Source organism: Glycine soja, chromosome 3 (genome assembly GCF_004193775.1).
Source record: "Glycine soja cultivar W05 chromosome 3, ASM419377v2, whole genome shotgun sequence".
Taxonomy (NCBI): Eukaryota; Viridiplantae; Streptophyta; class Magnoliopsida; order Fabales; family Fabaceae; genus Glycine; species Glycine soja.
This window is the reverse complement of record NC_041004.1, coordinates 21,245,270-21,260,654: the sequence shown is the minus strand read 5'-3', so window position 1 is coordinate 21,260,654 and position 15,385 is coordinate 21,245,270. Positions and strand designations below refer to the sequence as shown.

General features: G+C 38.3%; 2 non-coding genes and 1 pseudogene across 2 annotated transcripts; 2 read left to right on the top strand and 1 right to left on the bottom strand.

Moving 5' to 3' along the window:
- Positions 1-98: 98 nt before the first annotated feature.
- Positions 99-12,784, bottom strand: LOC114405029 (annotated as a pseudogene).
- On the top strand, positions 1,850-1,956 carry LOC114407892. Its single transcript, XR_003665704.1, has one exon. It is a non-coding gene; the product is annotated as a small nucleolar RNA R71 (small nucleolar RNA).
- On the top strand, positions 9,799-9,905 carry LOC114407904. The gene has a single exon (XR_003665715.1). It is a non-coding gene; the product is annotated as a small nucleolar RNA R71 (small nucleolar RNA).
- Positions 12,785-15,385: the final 2,601 nt, after the last annotated feature.

Genomic DNA, 15,385 nt, shown 5'->3' with positions numbered 1-15,385 from the left:
GCATCAAATTCAGACATATGATCAAGTACAATTTCAGACTCAATGCATGAAGAATGAGAGGCATGCAGATTAGAATAAAGATCAGTCATGTATTCATCAACAACATGGTCAATTATTTCAGCACGAAATACAGAAAGATCTTCAGATGGGTATTTCATAGCATCCAGAATATTAAAATGAACAGTTATGTCACCAAATTCCATAGACAGTGTGCCTGCATAAACATCTATCTTAGTTCTAGCAGTTTTCATAAAGGGTCTGCCTAGAATGATGGGAACTGATCCTTGAGAAAATCCATCTTCCATATTCAAAATATAAAAATCAACAGGGAAAATCAGTTCACCAACTCTAACTAAGACATCTTCTATGAAACCAACAGGGTAGGCAACACTTCTATTAGCTAAATGAATTACCACATCAGTTGACTGCAAGGGCCTAGAGATAGAGAATTAAAAATAGACAGAGGCATAACACTAACAGAAGCTCCTAAATCTAGCATGGCATTGTCAAACTTACTATTCCCTATGATACAAGGTATGCTGAATGTACCTGGATCTTTGCATTTTTCAGGAATTTGAGGAACAGATTTACCAATCAATGCGGAGACATTTCTGCCCATGCTAATTCGTTCACTTCCTTTAAGCTTCCGCTTATTAGTGCACAGCTCCTTCAAGAATTTGGCATATCTTGGAATTTGCTTTATTGCATCCAACAGAGGTATGTTTACCTCTACTTTTCTAAACGTTTCCAAGATCTCTTTCTCTGCCTCTTCCATTTTTTTGTTGGAAACTGCTCTTGGAGGGAATGGAAGAGGGGGAATGTGCTGCTTCTGCAAATCAGAATTACCTGTGGAAGAAGATTCACCTGCACAGAAATTGTTAGGTAAATTTTTGTCATCACCTTTTTCTGGAATAGAGTGAAGTTTGGCAGGCTCATTTGCAGATGAGGACGGTGCTACGGGTTGAGGTCCTTGACATTGCTTTCCCGACCTCAATGAAATGGCACTGACATTTTTGGGATTTTGGACAGCTTGAGAAGGCAGCTTGTCAGAATTCTGGGATTGTTGTTGATTCAATTGGGTAGCCAATTGTCCCATATGATTGGTTAAGCTCTGAATGGAGGCTCTGGTCTCTTGCTGAAACTGCATGTTCTGCATAGTCATTTGCCTCACAAGTTCTTCGAGGGAAGGTTGTGGAGGGGCCTCAACTGTTGGCTGTTTCTGGGTTTTTGCTGTTGTTGGATTGGTGGATGAATGTATGGTCTGCTTGGGCCAGCAGCATTTTGGAAGGAAGGAGCAGGCTGCTGTTGTTGCTGAGGGCTAGACCATCTGAGGTTAGGGTGATTCCTCCATCCAGGGTTGTATCTGTTGCTGGAAAGGTCATAATTGTTCTGCTGTGGTTGATTTTGCTGCTGAGGTTGAGGAGGTCTATTGTAAATATTTGCAGCATAAGCTTCAGGCTGCTCAATTGCTCCAGGTTGCTGCATGGAAGGGCAAAGGTCTGTATGGTGGTCAGCAGAGGAACACAAACCACAAACCCTTGCGACAGGTACAGATTTCTGATTCAAGGCCAGCTGGGTTACCAAGTTGACCAACGCATCCAGTTTGCCTTCAAGCTTCTTAGTTTCAGATGATGCAGATGGGTTTGTAGCTACCTCATGCACTCCTCTAATGACTATGGCATCATTTCTGGCACTAAACTGCTGGGAATTGGAAGCCATCTTCTCAATTAAATTTCTGGCTTCAGCAGGAGTCATGTCTCCAAGGGCTCCACCACTGGCAGCATCTATCATACTTCTCTCCATATTACTGAGTCCTTCATAAAAATATTGGAGAAGAAGCTGTTCTGAAATCTGATGGTGGGGGCAACTGGCACATAGTTTCTTAAATCTCTCCCAGTACTCATACAGGCTCTCTCCACTGAGTTGTCTAATACCTGAGATATTCTTCCTGATGGCTGTGGTCCTGGAAGCAGGGAAAATTTTTTCTAAGAATACTCTCTTAAGGTCATCCCAGCTCGTGATGGACCTTGGAGCAAGGTAATATAGCCAGTCCTTTACCACTCCCTCTAATGAATGAGGAAAAGCCTTCAGAAATATGTGATCCTCTTGGACATCTGGGGGTTTCATGGTGGAGCAGACAATGTGGAATTCTTTCAAATGTTTGTGCGGGTCTTCACCTGCAAGGCCATGAAACTTTGGAAGCAAATGAATCAGTCCAGTTTTAAGAACATATGGGACATCCTCATCAGGGTATTGGATGCACAAGCTTTCATAGGTGAAATCAAGTGCAGCCATTTCCCTTAGAGTCCTCTCACGAGGTGGAGGTTGTGCCATGTTCTCAGAATGTGCAAAATCAGAATGCTCAGAATCAGAATGCTCAAAATTATAATGCTCAAGATCAGGATGTTCAAAATCACCAATAACAGAATGCACAGATTCACCAGTTATGGAATGCTCATAATGATCAAAAGGTGTAAAATGATGCCTAACTAATCTATGAAATGTCCTATCTATCTCAGGATCAAAGGGTTGTAAGTCAGATGGATTGCCTCTAGTCATACACTACATTTAGCATGCACACAACTAGTTGCCTTGTCATGTAAATAAAGGTGTAGGTTTGAACTACAGCTACCCTCAAATGATATCCAAATGACTTGAAATTTTGTGAGCAACCTTATAAAATGATGAGAAGATAGCACAAAAAATTTCAGACAAAAATTCAAAGTCTAACTATGAAAGCTAAAAATGGTAAGTTAAGAAAAATAAGTGAATAAAACTTGAAAAATAAAAAACTTTTGACAGAATCGCTTTTTTTGGACGATGGAGACCTCGGCTGCTACGGCGTAGGAAATTTTTTTCTACCCCAAATGCATATATAATAATTGCGATTCTGATAACCGGAGCAAAAGTTATGGCCGTTTGAAGTTTTGACAAACACAAAATTTGCTACTTTTTTGGAACTTTCAAATCTGACCAACCTAAAGGCTATAGCTATTTTTCCCACAAAATATGGATTAAAAGAAGTTACCACAAAAAAATTCAGCCAAAAATAACAACCCTAGCTACTAAAACAAAAAATCTCAAATAATTCAGCATGGGTGGTCGCTAAAATCCGTCTCTAGCTGATTTCTACTACTACTCTGTTTTTGCCGCAAGCTGATTTCTACTACTACTCTGTTTTCAAGCACAATCTTCACAGCAAAACACACAAGACTGAAACAGGGGAAACGCTTAATGGGAAAACTGAAACAGAACACACATTAAACAAAATACCAGGACACTAAACAACACTAACACACATACTAACACAATACTAACAATTAAACATAAAACACGAAAGGATTAAACACACAACACTAGCTATCTATTATGAACCTTTGGACACTGCTCCCCGGCAACGGCGCCAAATTTGATCGAGGCCGTACCCGAATCAAATAAACAGGAAAATGCAGTAACTAGGAAGTGATCCTAGGTCGTTTCCCAACGAGCAGTGACAAGCCAAATGTTCATAATATACTTGCAGTAACAATAACGATGGGGGGCGGGGGGTTTAGTTGTTTGGTAATTAAAGAGCAGACAAATAAAATGGAATACGAAACTACTAATATTAAAAACGGGTTGTTTCCTCTGATTCAGAAGCCACTCTCTTATCCTGGGTTATGGAGAATTCGTCCCTAACAGTCAACCACTTAATCCAACCCTATTTCAATTTACTAAGCGAAAATCAACTTAGGGTTTTCATTACGTGATTAGGCACCACATACACCAGTTAGCCCTTCGTCCATTAAGCATGAACGCAAGTTAGGCTCAGAGGCAATTAATCGAACACGAAGCGTGCACTGATTAATATTCACGAAATTGGGATAACTGGTGAAGGGAAAACTGCCAGGAAACCACATTACAAACGAAACCTCAAAGAGAGTTGGGCTTCGTCCTCAAAAGGAAACAACACCAGAAAATCTAGCCTTCCATGGATTCAAACAGAGAACGCAATTGAAACATGAAGCAGAAACGTAAATGAACGGAAACGTAAATGAACAGAAACGTAAACAAACAGAAATGTAAAATGGAACAGAAACGTAAATGAGAGTAGAAGAAGAAACAAGAACGAAATTGTAATTAGAAGCAGAAAACGTAAAATTGCATTACGAACTCAGAAACGTCAAAACAGAAAAACGAAAACCCTAAAACCAAGCTCTGAATAATGAATAGCATAACAGAATAGAATGCCCTCACGAATCCCAAGGCAGATATTTAAAAAGAGTCACTCAAAGTCACTGGGCCCTATTACAATACTCTGGCCCAAAACGAAATAAACACTGAACAACATAAAATAAAATTGCGAAATTTCCTAATTAGAAATTAACTAAGGTAAGCGCTGCTTTATTTGCCCTCTTCAAGTCCACAACCAAAATCCGGATTAAGCCCAATGTTTCATTAATTCCTGAAATTAGATTAAAAACATCAAATTAGCTAAATGAGCCCAAATTATAAAACTGCCTAATTAATTGACAATTAAGACCAATCAATAATTAAAATGGTGCAAAAAGGGTTTAGAAAATAGAAGAAAATGATGGCACATCATACATGCACACAGAATTGACCCAAAATATTAAAATAGAAATCCGACGAAACTAACAACATCAAAAAATTAACACAACTATCAAATTAACAAAACAAACAAAACTAGCAAAACCAAAGAACACTCCCCCCCCCCCCCCATACTTAAACAACACATTGTCCAAAATGTAGCACAATTAAAAGATTAAAAACAATTAAACCATCAAATAGAACCGGACAAGTGTAATAAAAGCAAAGAAGGAGATAGGAAAAGAAGAACTCCCTAAGTTATGGTGGAGGAAGAGTAGGGTGGAGTAAGGAAGTCTCTTCCACCACTACGTCCACTAAAGAAGGGTTTTTGAGGAATGGCTTAAGTCGATGTCCATTGACCTTTAAGCTCTTGTTTGTGGAGTCGCTTTTGATCTCGATTGTACCATAAGGAAAAACGTTAGTAACAACAAAAGGACCAATCCACTTAGACCTCAACTAACCACTCATGAGTCCAAGCCTAGAATTATACAATAATACTTTTTGCCCAACCATGAAGTCCTTCTTAACTATCATGCTATCATGGAACTTCTTGGTCTTTTCTTTGTAGAACTTGGCATTCTCGTAGGCTTCTAGGCGGATTTCATCTAACTCACTCAGTTGCAACTTTCTTTCCTCACCAGCTTGATCCATAGAGAAGTTGCAAGTCTTCACTGCCCAGTATGCTTTGTGCTCAATTTCCACTGGAAGATGACATGCCTTTCCAAAGACAACCCGATAAGGAGACATTCCTATGGGTGCTTTGTAGGCAGTCTGATGTGCCCAAAGAGCATCATCAAGCCTGGTACTCCAATCTTTCCTGCTTGGCTGCATAATCTTCTCTAAAATTCTCTTGATCTCCCTGTTAGAAATTTTTGCCTATCTATTGGTCTGGGGGTGGTATGGTGTGGATACCCTGTGTACCACCCCGAACTTTTTAAGCAAGGCATGCATTGTTCTGTTGCAAAAATGGGTTCCTTGATCACTAAAAATTGCTTTAGGTACTCCAAACCTGCAAAACAGATTAGATCTGACGAAATCTGCAATAACTTTAGCATCATTAGTTCTAGTGGGCTTGGCTTCCACCCATTTTGAAACTTAGTCAACTGCAAGGAGAATGTAAACATAACCAAAAGAGACAGGAAAAGGGCCCATGAAATCGATACCCCAGACATCAAACACCTCACATAATAGCATAGGTTGCTGAGGCATTTGTTGTAGCCATGTAAGTGTATTTCCTGCTCTCTGACACTGCTCACAAGTGCTGCAGATCTTCCACGCATCTTTAAAGATGGTGGGCCAATAAAAGCCACAATCATGCACTTTGTGAGCTGTCCTTTGAACACCCAGATGACCTCCCGGTGCGGAAGAATGACAGAACTGCAGGACTGAGTCAGTCTCATGATCTGGAATGCACCGTCTAATTACTTGATCACTGCACAATTTCCACAAGTAGGGGTCATCCCAAATAAAATGCTTAGCATCACTTTTAATTTTATCTTTTTGGGCCTTAGATGCTGAGGGAGGAAAAACAGAAGCAACTAAATAATTGACAATCTTAGCAAACCAGGGAGTAGAAAGCAGAAATACTATACAATATATACAAATGATCATCCGAGAAATCATCCCGAATGGATGAATCCGCATCAGATACACGTTCGATCCGACTCAAATGATCAGCAACTAAATTTTGTGCTCTGCTCCTATCACGGATCTCCAAGTCAAACTCTTGGAGCCAGAGCATCCATCGGATCAACCTAGGCTTAGAATCAGCCTTCTTCAACAAGTACTTCAGAGCTGCATGGTCAGTATAAACAATAATGTGGGTACCAAGCAAATAAGATCGAAATTTTTCAAGAGCAAAAACTATGGCTAGATGCTCTTTCTCAGTAGTAGTATAATTCGCTTGGGCAGCATCTAAAGTCCTAGAAGCATAATATATCACCCTAGGCAATTTATCAATTTTCTGAGCAAGGACAGCCCCCAATGCATAATTTAATGCATCACAGATAAGCTCAAAAGGGGCTGTCCAGTCGGGTGCCTGGATGATGGGGGTGGTAGTCAGCACTCTTTTGAGGCAATCAAAAGCCTCTTTGCATCTGTCATTAAAGTCAAACTCCACCTCCTTTTGCAACAAGTTGGACAGTGGAAGGGCTACTTTGCTAAAATCTCTTATAAAGCGCCTGTAGAATCCTGCATGACCAAGAAAAGATCGCACACAAGAGGGGTAAGGCAATTGTGAAATAACAGAAATTTTTGCAGGATCTACTTCAATACCCTTATTGGAAATAATGTGGCCTAAAACTATACCTTGCTCAACCATAAAATGACATTTTTCAAAATTTAGAACAAGATTAGTTTCGATGCATCTACTCAAAACTTTTTCCAAACTATCCAAACAACCATCAAAAGAGGATCCATATCCAGTGAAATCATCCATAAACACCTCTATGCAATTTTCTAAGAAATCACTGAAAATACTAATCATGCACCGCTGGAAGGTACCATGGGCATTGCACAGGCCGAAAGGCATCCTCCTATAGGCAAAAGGGCCGAAGGGGCAGGTGAATGTGGTATTTTCTTGATCCTCAGGAGCAATAGTAATTTGCATATAACCAGAAAAACCATCAAGTTAACAGTAGTGAGATTTACCTGCCAGGCGTTCAAGCATCTGGTCAATGAATGGCAGGGGAAAATGGTCCTTTTTGGTAACCTGGTTCAGCCTCCTATAGTCAATGCAGACTCTCCAACTGTTCTGCACCCGAGTAGGAATCAGCTCCTCCTTCTCATTTTTTATGACTGTGAGGCCGGTCTTCTTCTGGACTACCTGAATGGGACTCACCCATTGGTTGTCAGAGATAGGATAAATGATTCCAGCTTGCAAAAGCTTGGTTATTTCCTTCCTCACTGCATCAAGAATCACCGGGTTGAGTCTTCTCTGTGGCTGTCTTACTGGTTTAGCTCCATCCTCTAAATTTATTCGATGCATACATGTGGATGGGCTAATACCAGGAATGTCTGCCAGGGTCCAGCCTATAGCCTTCTTATGCTTCTTGAGAACAGACAACAACTTCTCCTCTTGCTCATCAGCAAGGGAGGCAGATATAATCATTGGAAAACTTTTGCTATCATCCAAGTAAACGTATTTTAAATTTGATGGCAGAGGCTTCAATTCTGGTGTGGTCGGCTGGATAATGGTAGAAGGAGATGGTTTCTCAGCCTGTACCTCATAAAGAAAGTCAGAGGTATGTGTACTTCCTAAAACATGGTTAGTCCTATCTGACTCTATAAAATCAATCTCGAGAGGTAAAACACCACCACCAGACATGCAATCAATATCAATTTCATATTCACTCTCAGCATCAAATTCAGACATATGATCAAGTACAATTTCAGACTCAATGCATGAAGAGTGAGAGGCATGCAGATTAGAATAAAGATCAGTCATGTATTCATCAACAACATGGTCAATTATTTCAGCACGAAATACAGAAAGTTCTTCATATGGGTATTTCATAGCATCCAAAATATTAAAATGAACAGTTATATCACCAAACTCCATGGATAGTGTGCCTGCATATACATCTATCTTAGTTCTAGCAATTTTCATAAAGGGTCTGCCTAGAATGATGGGAACTGATCCTTGAGAAAATCCATCCTCCATATTCAAAATATAAAAATCAACAGGGAAAATTAGTTCACCAACTCTAACTTAGACATCTTCTATGAAACCAACAGGATAGGCAACACTTCTATTAGCTAAATGAATTACCACATCAGTTGACTGCAAAGGACCTAGAGATAGAGAATTAAAAATAGACAGAGGCATAACACTAACAGAAGCTCCTAAATCTAGCATGGCATTGTCAAACTTACTATTCCCTATAATACAAGGTATGCTGAATGTACCTGGATCTTTACATTTTTCAGGAATTTGGGGGACAGATTTACCAATCAATGCAGAGACATTTCTGCCCATGCAAATTCGTTCACTTCCTTTAAGCTTCCGCTTATTAGTGCACAGCTCCTTCAAAAATTTAGCATATCTTGGAATTTGCTTTCTTGCATCCAGCAGAGGTATGTTTACCTCTACTTTTCTAAATGTTTCCAAGATCTCTTTCTCTGCCTCTTTCATTTTTTTGTTGGAAACTGCTCTAGGAGGGAATGGAAGAGGAGGGATGTGCTGCTTCTGCAAATCAGAATTACCAGTGGAAGATTCACCTGCACAGAAATTGTTAGGTAAATTTTTGTCATCACCTTTTTTTGGAGTAGAGTGAAGTTTGGCAGGTTCAATTGCAGATGAGAAAGGTGCTACGGGTTGAGGTCCTTGACACTGCTTTCCCGACCTCAATGAAATGGCACTGACATTTTTGGGATTTTGGACAGCTTGAGAAGGCAGCTTGTCAGAATTCTGGGACTGTTGTTGATTTAATTGTGTAGCCAATTGTCCCATCTGATTAGTTAAGCTTTGAATGGAGGCTCTGGTCTCTTATTGAAACTCCATGTTCTGCATAGTCATTTGCCTCACAAGTTCTTCGAGGGAAGGTTGCGAACGAGCCTCAACTGTTTGTTGTTTTCTGGGGTTGTTGTTGTTGTTGCATTGGTGGAGGAATGTATGGTCTGCTTGGGCCAACAGCATTTTGGAAGGAAGGAGCAGGCTGCTGTTGTTGTTGCTGAGGGCTAGACCATTTGAGATTAGGGTGATTCCTCCATCCAGGGTTGTATCTGTTGCTGGAAAGGTCATAATTGTTCTGCTGTGGTTGATCTTGCTACTAGGGTTGAGGAGGTCTATCGTAAATGTTTGCAGCATAAGCTTCAGGCTACTCAATTGCTCCAGGTTGCTGCATGGAAGGGCAGAGGTCTGTATGGTGGTCAGCAGAGGAACATAGACCACAGACTCTTGCGACAGGTACAGATTTCTGATTCAAGGCCAGCTAGGTCACCAAGTTAACCAATGCATCTAGTTTGCCTTCAAGCTTCTTAGTTTTAGATGATGTAGATGAGTTTGTAGCTACCTCATGCACTCCTCTAATGACTATGGCATCATTTCTGGCGCTAAACTGTTGGGAGTTGGAAGCCATCTTCTCAATCAATTTTCTGGCTTCAGCAGGAGTCATGTCTTCAAGGGCTCCACCACTGGCAACATCTATCATACTTCTCTCCATATTACTGAGTCCTTCATAAAAATATTGGAGAAGAAGTTGCTCCGAAATTTGATGGTGAGGGCAGCTGGCACATAGTTTTTTAAATCTCTCCTAGTATTCATATAGGCTCTCTCCACTTAGTTGTCTAATACCTGAGATATCCTTCCTGATGGCCGTGGTCCTGGAAGCAGGGAAAATTTTTTCCAAGAATATTCTCTTAAGGTCATCCCAGCTCGTGATGGACCTTGGAGCAAGGTAATACAGCCAGTCCTTTGCCACTCCCTCTAAAGAATGAGGAAAAGCCTTCAGAAATATGTGATCCTCTTGGACATCTGGGGGTTTCATGGTGGAGCAGACAATATGAAATTCTTTTAGATGTTTGTGCGGGTCTTCACCTGCAAGGCCATGAAACTTTGGAAGCAAATGGATCAGTCCAGTTTTAAGAACATATGGGACATCCTCATCAGGGTATTGGATGCACAAGCTTTCGTAGGTGAAATCAGGTGCAGCCATCTCCCTTAGAGTTCTCTCACAGGGTGGAGGTTATGCCATGTTCTCGGAATGTTCAAAATCAGAATGCTCAAAATTATATTGCTCAAAATCAGGATGTTCAAAATCACCAATAACATAATGCACATATTCACCAGTAATGGAATGCTCAGGATGATCAAAAGGTATTAAATGATGCCTAACTAATCTATGAAATGTCCTATCTATCTCAGGATCAAAGGGTTGTAAGTCAGATGGATTGCCTCTAGTCATACACTACATTCAGCATGTACAACTAGTTGCCTTGTCATGTAAATAAAGGTGTAGGTTTGAACTACAGCTACCCTCAAATGATATCCAAATGACTTGAAATTTTGTGAGCAACCTTATAAAATGATGAGAAGATAGCACATAAAATTTCAAACAAAAATTTAAAGTCTAACTATGGAAGCTAAAAATGGTAGGTTTAGAAAAATAAGTGAATAAAACTTGAAAAATAAAAAACTTTTGATAGAATCACTTTTTTTTGGATGATGGAGACCTCAGCCAGCCTATGGTAGGCTACCACGGTGTAGGAATTTTTTTTTCTACCCCAAATACATATATAATAATTGTGATTCTGATAACCTGAGCAAAAGTTATGGCCGTTTGAAGTTTTGACAAAAACAAAATTTGCTACTTTTTTGGAACTCTCAAATCTGACCAAACTAAAGGCTCTAGCTATTTTTCCCACAAAATATAGATTAAAAGAAGTTACCACAAAAAAAATTCAGCCAAAAATAACAACTCTAACTACTAAAACAAAAAATCCCAAATAATTCAGCAAGGGTGGTCGCTAAAATCCGTCGCTACATGATTTCTACTACTACTCTGTTTTGCCGCAAGCAAAAGTGGTTGCTAAGTCCGTCGCAAAACACTATTCATAGCAAAACACCCAAAACTGAAACAGGGGAAGCACTTAACAGAAAAAATAAAACAGAACACACACTAAACAAAATACCAGGACACTAAACAACACTAACACACATACTAACACAACACTAACACACGAAATAATTAAACACTAACACGACACTAGCTATTATGAACCTTTGGACACTGCTCCCCGGTAACGGTGCCAAATTTGATCGAGGCCATACCCGAATCAAATAAACATGAAAATGCAGTAACTAGGAAGTGATCCTAGGTCGTTTCCCAACGAGCAATGATAAACCAAATGTTCATAATATACTTGTAGTAACAATAACGATTGGGGGGTTTGTTTGTTTTGTGATTTAAAGAACAAAACAAGTAAACTGGAATACGAAACTAATAATATTAAAAACAGGTTGTTTCCTCTGATTCAGAAGCCATTCTCCTGTCCTGGGTTATGGAGAATTCGTCCCTAACAGTTAACCTCTTAATCCAACCCTATTTCAATTTACTAAGCGAAAATCAACTTAGGGTTGTCAATACGTGATTAGGCAACACATACACCAGTTAGCCCTTCGTCCATTAAGCATGAATGCAAGTTAGGCTCAGAGGCAATTAATCGAACACGAAGCGTGCACAGATTAATGTTAACGAATTTGGGTTAACTGGTGAAGGGAAAACTGCCAAGAAGCCACATTATAAACGAAACCTCAAAGAGAGTTGAGCTTCATCCTCAAAAGGAAACAACACCAGAATATTTAGCCTTCCATAGATTCAAACAAAAAATGTAAATGAAACTAAAAGCAGAAACGTAAACAAAGCAGAAATGTAAACGAAGCAGAAATGTAAATGAAGGCAGAAGAAGAAACAAGAACGAAATTGTAATTAGATGCAGAAAATGGAAAATTGCATTACGTGAACAGTAGCATTAGAACAGAAAAACGTAAAAACCATAAACCCTATGCTCTGAATAATAGTCTAACAGAATAGCTGTCACAAATCCCAAGGCTGCTATTTAAAAAGAGTCACTCAAAGTCTCTGGGCCCTATTACAATATTCTGGCCCAAAACGAAATAAACATTGAACCACATAAAATAAAATTGCAATCTCCTAATTAGAAATTGACTAAGGTAAGCACTGCTTTATTTGCCCTCTTCAAGTCCACAACCAAAATCCAGATTAAGCCCAATGTTTCATTAATTTCTGAAATTAGATTAAAAACATCAAATTAGCTAAATGAGCCCAAATAATAAAACTGCGTAATTAATTTGACAATTAAGACTAATCAGAAATTAAAATGGTGCAAAAAGGGTTTAAGAAATATAAGAAAATGATGGCACATTAGCTGCCAATTCCTGAGGATCAGGCCTCAAGAGTGCAAATATGGAATAAGCAGATAGTGTTTCCCCCTCCTCGGTGATCATAGGAGTCTTCAAGAATATGTTGAGGGCGTCTTCATCAAACTTCACTAGATGACCTCTGACCCTCACCTGTTTTGGTGATTTATCCTCTAGATCATAGAGGTTAGCATAAAATTCTTTTACAATGGCAACATCAATGCTGCCTTGTGCAAAGTTGGTCAACTCTTCATGCCAATTTCTTCTCTCAAGCTCTTCTTTGAAATCATCAAACTCAGTGTGGTATATCACCATATTTCTCTCTTGAAGTATCTTTCTAGGCACCACTATGTTTGTGTACCTTTCCCAAGCCTCTGGAGAAGTGAACCTTGATATGTCATATCAGACTTGGGAAGGTGTGGCAGGTGCCATGCTCTTCTTTGATGCCATCTGAAAGAAATAAGATCAAACCACATGGTTAAATAGGATTCTTTCATCAAAAATAGAAAAATAATGTAGAAGCAAAGACTTTGCCTTTGATGTTTTGATGATGCCATATGATCATGATGTTTTGATGCCTTATGAAAATGCCTTCTCAAGTTTAATTTGAGACACAAATCCAAGAATACAAGATACCACATCAAGAAGATCTCTAGTGTTTTAGGAAGGGAATTCCAAATTGAAACTGCAAAAGGTTTGGTCAAGAAATTTAAGCAAAAATGTCTTTTTCAAGAGATTTACTCTATGGTAATCGATTACCAGAGGATGTAATCGATTACCAGTGGCCAAAATGACTTATAACAGCTATTAGAAATTTGAATTCAAATTTTACACTGTGTAATCGATTACACATGGATGGTAATCGATTACCAGCAGTTACTAAACGTTTTGATTCAAATTTTAAAGCCTGTAATCGATTACACAAGTCTTGTAATCGATTACCAGAGGAGATTTTCAGAAAATTATTCCCAAGGGTCACAACTTTTCAAATGGTTTTTACATGGCCATCAAAGGTCTATTTATATATGACTTGGAACACGAATTTGTAGAGAGTTTTTCATAACAAAAATTCTTATCCTCTCAAAAAGAAAAATCATGTCATCCTCTTAAGAATTCCTTGACCAATACACTTGCAATTCAATAAGGAAATAATTGAGTGCTCAATTGTAACAATCTATCTCTTTCAAGAGAGATTTCTTCTTCTCTTCATTCTATTTCTCAAAAGGGATTAAGAGACCGAGGGTCTCTTGTTGTAAAGAAATCTGAACACAAAGGAAGGGTTGTCCTTGTGTGGTTCAGAACTTGTAAAGGGATTTTGCAAGATAGTGGAACTCTCAAGCGGGTTGCTTCGGGACTGGACGTAGGCACAAGGGTGTGGCTAAACCAGTATAAATCTGAGTTTGCATTTTCTCTTCCCTTAAACTCCTTTATTGTTTATTGCTTATTGTTTCTATTCAGTAAGATTAATTTACATTATTATTTAGGAGTTCATTTTTAAAATGAATCTTGGGTTGTTAGGACAAAATCAAAATAGAATTTTTTTTATTAAGAAAAGATTGTGATATCTTAATTCAACCCCCCTTCTTAAGATATCTGATGCCACTTCTCCAACAAGTGGTATCAGAGCTTCATTCTTGTATAAAGTTTAGAAGCTTCAAGAATATGTGGGACACTCTACATCCTAAATGGATGAATACTTTAACTCATGAGTATGAATTATTTAGGATGAAGACAAATGAAAGTATACAAGACATGCAGAAAAGATTCACACATATAGTTAATCATCTTGCATCATTAGGAAGAACTTTTCCAAACAAGGATCTCATAAATAAAGTGTTAAGATGTCTAAGTAGAGAGTGGCAACCAAAGGTAACAGCCATCACAGAATCTAGAGATTTGTCTATTATGTCTCTTGCTACTCTATTTGGAAAATTAAAGGAACATGAGATGGAGTTGCAAAGACTAAATCAACATGAAGAAAATGATAAGAAGAAGAAGGGAATTGCTCTTAAAGCCTCATCTTCAATTCAAGAGGAAAGAGACATAGAAGATTCAATTGACTTAGATGAAGATGAAGATCTTAGCCTATTTGTCAAAAGATTCAACAAATTTATTAGAATGAGAGGAAATCAAAGAAGACAAAACTTCAAATCTAAAAGAAGAACTGAAGAGTCATCTCAAATTCCAAAATGCTTTGAGTGTAATCAACCCGGACATCTGAGGGTTGATTGTCCAATTTATAAGAGAAAGATAGAGAAGTCTGAAAAGAAGACTATTGGAGATAAGAAGGCAAAGAAGGCCTATATCACATGGGATGATAACGACTTAGAATCGTCTGATGATTCTGAAAAAGAAATGGTTAATCTATGTCTAATGGGAAAAAATTATGAAAGTGACGAAGAGGTAACATCTTCTAACAAATCTATTTCTTTTGATGAGTTATAAGATGCATTTGCTAAATTACATAGTGAATCAATTAAACTAGCAAAACTTGTCTCTTCATCTAAGAAAACAATTTCGGATTTAGAGAAATAAATTTCAAAATTAAACAAAGAAATAGATATTCTTAAAACTGAAGTTTCAATCTCTAAATCTAGTGATAAAGTTCATTTTTCTACTATGACTAATGAAAAATTAAATTCATTTAAATGTTGTAGCAAATATGTAGAAGAAATTAAAAATTTGAAAAACTCACTTGCAAAATTTTCTATTGGCAAGAATAACCTAGATGTTATATTAGGAAATCAAAGATGTATTTTTGATAAAGCAGGAATTGGATACAAACCAAAAAAACAACAAAAGTTTTACAAAAGTTTCTTTTCTTTCTCACAAAAATACAATTCTCCTTTCATTACATGTTTTTATTGTGGAAGAAAAGGGCATGGCACATCTACATGTTATTTTAAGAAAAATTGC